We start from the raw sequence: 7,213 nt of genomic DNA, 5'->3' as shown, positions 1-7,213 counted from the left end.
AGGGTTTGCATATCAACTGGGCGACAACCCTGCAAGGTCAAACGTGTCAACAGTGTGAGGAATTTGGATACAAGTCAATAGCAGGTTTCTGTCAGGGCTGCATGTGGCCTTTAGGGGATACAGAGATGTCCCATAACACAGAGGTCCCCAATCCCAATCCCTGCAGTTTTGTATGTCCTCAAGCTCAAACTCTAAGACATATACAATAAATTTAACTACATTATCAAACGTGACCCTCATAAAAGACCACAGCGTCGCCTAAATTGATTCTCTCTCTTGCTTCTCTCTCTTGCCCTAATTGAGGACAAAAAGAAGCGAATGAATGTGCACCACAGGAGTGACACAAACCTGAAGGCGAAATACTGCCTTCACAACAGCGAGCAGTTTGTACTCTGTGCAGAATGAGTGGATCTGCGATTCACAAACCGAATTATGAGTCAGCAACATGGTTTATTTAGATTAGACCCTTCAGAAAAAAAAATCTGCGGGCTAAATCCTTGTGTATGCGATTAAACATCGCAGGGTTTTTATGTGATTTTATGCGGTGAATTGCGGGAACTTGCGGAATTATGCGGAAGAGTGCAAAAATAATTATGATTTTTTTAAATATTGGCTTATTTATTCTCTCTCACACACAACCTGCCACTAACGTTAAAACCCCTTTCATGTTAACATCGACTGACACTTATTTGTATTATTTCTATACATTTACCTGTCATCTTACTTTGTCAGTTTTTCGGTCAAATAAAAGTGTTTACGTCCACTCAATCACACAGACAAATGTGTTTTGGTGGCACAGTTGCCCTTGCCACATTATTTCTGACCCTGATTCTGGGTTTATATGTTTCTTTTGAGCATATGAGCAAGTATTCCCAAATATTTAATCTTCTTTTAAAATCTTCTCGGATGGGTCCTATAACAATGCCCTGTAACGGCTATTTGCCACACACAAAAAACCTCGGTCCTCCACTTACATAAGCGCAACTAATAGTCTGATTTGGAAAGTCGTGGGTTGACAGAGGCTGGTGATAACTACCCTTGTAAAAAACGTCAGATTGCCATTGTTTGTTTTGTGAACAGCGAATGCATAGATGTCCAATTATGCAGAACCTGCGTTATAAGACACACTTCAGACATACATATTACCGTTCATCCTTTTGTATTCCTTGAATGACAGCCATTATCATCAGACCAGATGGTTTAAATGATCATGTGTTTGTTTTGCTGATTACAAGCTGTGCATGATATCAGTTGCTGAAGCGTTGAAATCTCTAAAATCCACTAATGGTATTATTTCGATTACTAAAAAACACCCAGGATTATGTCTTCCTTACCCACTTCATGGAACACTCCGATGTCTATCGCAACACATGGCACCAGTATGTGCCTTGTAATGGATCAAGCCGCTCCATAGGAATGTTGCTTAAAAAAATTCTTTATAATTAACAACGACCCTGTAATAAAAGAGACTGTCTAAATGGTCGCAATTGTTTTTTTAAAGGACAATTTGTCGTGCCAGAAATGAAGTGCTTCTTGTTCCATGACAGAAGCGTGCAGAAGAAGAACCAACAAGGCAAAATAATCGGACTTGTTGCTCTTCGCAGAGTACTGTAATTATGCGTTATAAACACTATCTATTATAAACACAATAGGCAGTTAAGTGGGTGTTATGTCAGGGGTGTTCTGGTGACTCAGGTGGCAAAGGAGCACACCCCATGCGCTTGTGGGTGTGTGAGTTGACTCCAGCCAATTGAAAGCTTCACCTTAAGGCTTGAAAATTGGTACTACAGACGGCATGCGACCAGCTAAGCATTGACTTATGTTGCCTGTGGCTGAATGAGCAATTTTAAATTGTGCTCTGTACACTGCGCACACACACCCGCCTGTTCTCTATCAGACAACACTTCTGGTCTACAGGCCGGTTCAGTAGGCGGAATAATGTAGGTGCTACTTTAAATTCACTACCCAGATCCTTGGAAGCTCCATAAAAATAAATACCATAAAGCTACACTCCACAAAATAACTTAAAGGGGACCTATCATGGCAAAATGCACTATTTTTACATCTGATACATGATTATGTGGTCCACGGTCGTGTCAGGGAACTCATCCAGTGAGGCTCCATACCCAAATCTCTAAAAACGGAGCTGCAACGAGCTGATTATTATTTGAATTGTTCTTGGACGTCAGAAAAGGGGTGCTCCGCCTATATGGGCAACTCTCCACCTATCAGGGGAATGAGAGACCGCTCGAAAGCACTCGAGACGCTGTAGTACATATGCCAGGCCTGTAAGTGGCGCTGTAATCTGCACAAAAGCAGAATCAGGCCTTGCAAAAACAGTGCTGGAATACAGCCAATAGAGCGAAATGAGGCATGGCTAAAATGCATGATCTGTTTGGTATTTTGAAAAGAAACTTCACAGATATGTTTTATATAGGTATGGCCCTACAATATATGTTTCAAATATAGCATAATAGGTCCACTTTAATTACTGTGAATACCCAGATTTAAGAAATACTTCTAATTGGAGCACATACATTACTTCTTAACATCAGCTGTTTAATGGTCATGTTACTGCCTGAAGGGATGAGCGCTAGGGCTCACAGAAACTCATTGTAGAAGGGAATTACTGAGTTTCATGCCAATAAAACGTATTGAAAAGAAATTGAACAGATATCACATGAAGAGTTAAGGCGTGACAAGCAGTGATGTCATAAAGTTTGAAAAGCGGGTATCTGATTAAAAAGCGGGGGCTGACGGGATGTTTTGTTGGGAAAATTGACATTAAGAAGTCTTAGAAAATTAACTGTCAGCCAATAAAAATGCATGCTTAATATCAGTTTAAGCAAATGTACAACTACTAGATAATTATTCCAACTAAATGGCTATAGCATAAAGTTAAATAATAATTTGTTTTTTCTCATCACATGCACTTCCTCAATACCTCTCACAGCCCAACGCCCTGCATGGTCTGGTCTTAACGCAACCCTCGCTTCCTCCCAGTTTTATGAAACACTCGCTCGAAGCACAGGACAGGTCATGTTATCAGCCCACAAATGGACAAATATTCACACACTTCCTTACTTGTGAATCTGCTATGCTATGTAACAAATGTCCTGACAAATGGTGTAACTGTTATCCAAAGTGTGCAGAGGTGTCTATAGAGCTGTAGTTTTAAAGCCAGAACAAAATGTTATGAAATGGGCCAAGAAAGAATGTTGCAAGCTCCAGCAAGCAGCTTGGATGAAGTAGGGAAGTAAGGAGAACGAAGTGTGTGTGCAACTGTAGGCAGAAAGAAGAAAAAGTTCTGAAACTGATTAGCCTCTTTTTCAAGGAGAACAAACACTTCCCTTGCTAGAAACATTAAATGTATCATAAAGGAAAGCTAAACCTACAATCTGCCACTACAACAAATTCAAATGAACAAAGGCCTATTGTATCTGAACATTTAATGAAGGTTAGATTCACAAATTAAATCCCCTCAGTGAGCACAACATTTTCTCACATCAATCAGCCATTAAAACAAAATGACCACATGATGTTGCAAATATCTCAGCAATTTCACAAGCCTGGGACTAGCCCTCTTTGGGGGTCAGAGTTGGGCCACAACAACATCCAGTGATGCAAGGTGGGTAAACTTATGACTGCAGGTCAGCAGCGGTCGTCATAAGGCTAACTTAATGTTACTTTAACAACAAATGTCTCTATTTCACCTCAAAAGGGCCTTTCCACGTGTAACTAGAGTAACACAATACCTTAAAATATGCTTTATAATTTGAGCTATGCGCCTTACACTTATTAGCCAGTTTTTGTAGGTACATATAGCCAGTCTAATGCAACACCCCTCACAAAGGCTAGACTACTCAGTTTAGTTTGAATGACCCTTATTGTCATTTAAGAGGCTGCAGAATGTAGTACATTTGATTGCATTGCAATACATCTCTAATACGTTGCACATCATTTTATCAATGAGTGTAATACACTGGCAAGACTATATTTCACAAACGTTGGTTTAACAGGCTTTAGGTGGATTTGTCTACAACTGCAGTACATATCTGCTCAAAACTACTACTTTGAGCAATCATACCCAACTTATTTCATAGAGAAAAGACCATAACAAAACTGTCCACAGGACGCACCATAAGGGATAATACATCCTGCTTAGTGAGGACAATGAATCATGCACTGTATCTTAACAGTCAGGCATGGCTATCAGACATAAGCCACAATAACACTTTAGGGCAGCATTCACTGATAGGCTAAGCTATCCAACAAAGCAATGTATAAAATGAGCCCAGGGGTTGGAGGGTGAATGTGTGTTGGTTAGCTGTTGTCTCTGTTGCATTATAAAGAAACAGGAGCCGGTGGTCTGTGGTTTGGGAGACAATGCTAGGCCGCCATGTAAAGACTGGAAATGGGAGGAAAAGGAAGAGAGCAGTGTGGCCGCCCCTGCCTCACCTCCTGGGGGAGACAGGGAACGGGGAGGGGGTGGGATATTGAGGGTACGTGTGGAGGAAAATGTGGACATTATGGGGGAGGGAGGTTTGGTTTGAGATATATAGAGGTGAAGGAGGCTAGGTAAGCTCATGTAATTGTAACCCACCATAAAGTCGCTGCCGAAGTTGTCCTCTCCCCTCTCCTCGTCCCCCTCGCTCATGGCCTTCACCCTCTGGATAAACTTTCTCAGGATGCCGGCTTGGTCCATCCTTCAGTCCTCTTGTAACGTATCCTTTTCCTTTTAAAAAACAACCTCCCGAAGTAGCAAGGGGGGCAGAATATTCAAAAAATAAAACAACAAAAGATGGACACAAGGGAACGGGAGGAGGGGGGGAATAAATAAAAAATAAATAGGCTTCACGGATCTTCCCAGAGAGTCATCGTCGGTTCATAACACAACACCTTTTTTTATTATCGCCCCATGTTGTTTCTCCCTTCTTTCTTCTGGGCTGTTTCACGGTAACGGTAAATCCCAGAGAAAGGCAGTAGCGGAAGGGGTTTCACGTCTACGAACAAGTTAACAACCGAGGCGTCACATAAACTGTGAACCCTTGGCTCAGTAGGAAAAGAAAAATTAAGGAAAAATACAAAAATCCCAGGTCTGGTCAGTCTATCTACCCCTCCCTGTCTACCTCGGTTGCCACATTCACACACTGCTGCTCGTTATTTGCTACTGGGGAACATCCGGACTGGGCAAAGCCGAGGGAGAACAAGGCCCTCCCCTTCCAGCATATAACGATCTGTAATTGGATAATTTACACAAGAGCTCAGAATCCCATTGGCTAGCATGGATGTAGCTCCACAAAGGAGCCACGTCTGATTGGATACAATGTATGCCTGTCGTCTTGACGCTATTCACTGTAAAATAAATACAACGAAATATGATTTACAGTAAGTCTAATACTGTAATGTATATTGATTATGTCCATTGTGTAGTTATACTAATTACATACAGTAATCTGTAAGTGTATTTCAGACTTTCATTTGAGATATGTATTTTATAGCTTGAGTATTCATACTGCCAAGTTTGTGATAATGGGTTGTGAGTGTATGTAAGCTTTTTAAACACAACTAGCAACTGGATGTATCAAGGACAAATTCTTACATTTCAACAGTTTATACTCAAATATAAAAAGTTGTGTAAAACTTGAAACATATTTGTATTTTCTTGTTATGCCAATAAAACATATTTTGCTTTTGTATTTTGTGTGAAACATGCTGTTCATTGTTTAGGCTCTATAACTTTATACTATAATAAGAGTGGATATATTGTTTAATATAGGCTTACATATGTTTTTGTTACCTTTTTTGTTATATGATGGTTTTAAACCTGCCCATGTTGTGATTTAAACTGCTGTAATAAGGGGAATAACTTCATACTCTTACATTTAATGTAATTTATCTTTAAAAAGTTGCTTACACAAGCGTTAAAATGTCCCATAATAAGTCATGAGAGAGAGGTAGAGTGAAGAAGCAGCTGACAGCCTAAAGGGTCAGATATATAATCTGGATTAAAATACGACCAGAAATAGAAACACATTATCATGAATCATTTCCACTAATGTTCAGTGTGTGTGTGTGTGTGTGTGTGTGTGTGTGTGTGTGTGTGTGTGTGTGTGTGTGTGTGTGTGTGTGTGTGTGTGTGTGTGTGTGTGTGTGTGTGTGTGTGTGTCAAATATGTTGAGTTATATTCTACATTTATGAATGTTTCATAATGCTAATTTGGAGCATCCAGCTCATTTATATAAAATCACAAAAAGGAAAGACAAAGTTGCTGGGATGGAGAGAAGACGATAAAAGAGAACATGATAAATTAGTATTCTGAAAAGAGCTGTTTGGGGGAAAGGAACTCAATAGACACTTATGCATGATTGACCGTCTTCCAATGAACAACAAACACACACAGAAGGGGATTGAGTGGCATTGTTTTCCTTTAGTTCTACCAGCGACAACAAACAGACCGTCCATTCAGTCTGAGGAAGAGAGAGAAGGAGCAGGACGCCATCACTGAGCCAACAAGCTCTCACACACAGACTGCTTTCTGTTGCTCTTGTCTTTAAGATGATTTGCTTGTTATCCTCAGTAAATCTTTTTTTGTTTTCTTTTCTGTGAAGCTTCTCCTCTCCCAGAAGGAAAAGTTGGTTTTCATGTCTGATAACAGCATTTATAATTGTTTTGCTCTCGTCTGTGCCTCTCTTGCCTGAGATAATTTCTCCTCTCTCGCTGCTCCCAAAGTAAAAATTTGAGTCAACAACAACATCAATATTTGAAAGATTCAAATGCGGAAACCAAAACATATTCGGGTGAAATCACGCAAATAAACACACGAGAAGCTCAACCTAGGGAATGTAGGGCATTGTCACCCGTCTCTGTATGGTCTTGTGATGTTTTCATCTGATAATTTGACTAATCAAAAACTTTAGTGTTCTTATTTTCAAGCCATAAATTCTAATGAGCCCAGTCTTTGTGTAATACATCTGTTTTTCCCATTATGTCTTTATGGAGGAGCATAATCATGCTGTAGCATCATGTGTGCGTGTGTTTGTGGTGAGATTTGTTTCTTTCTTCCACAGTTCACTGGAAACAGGTCAAGCACACAGAGGGGATAAACACACTCCAACGAGTCCTCTACTTTACTGTGTGTGTGTGTTTTTTGGATGTATATGGGGAATAATATTTAAAGAAAATACATTGTGGCCCCCTGAGACCCCCCCCC

General features: G+C 40.2%; 1 protein-coding gene across 1 annotated transcript in view; it reads left to right on the top strand.

Annotated features, from left to right (window-relative positions):
* drd4b (dopamine receptor D4b) overlaps positions 1-7,213 on the top strand; it is a 25,630-nt gene that overhangs the window by 10,661 nt on the left and 7,756 nt on the right. The gene's annotated exons all lie outside the window — the stretch shown is intronic.

Source organism: Notothenia coriiceps, unplaced genomic scaffold, assembly GCF_000735185.1.
Source record: "Notothenia coriiceps isolate Sejong01 unplaced genomic scaffold, NC01 NC01_scaffold00037246, whole genome shotgun sequence".
Classification (NCBI taxonomy): Eukaryota; Metazoa; Chordata; class Actinopteri; order Perciformes; family Nototheniidae; genus Notothenia; species Notothenia coriiceps.
Note: the sequence above shows the minus strand (reverse complement) of the source record. Positions and strands in the feature narration are given on the sequence as shown.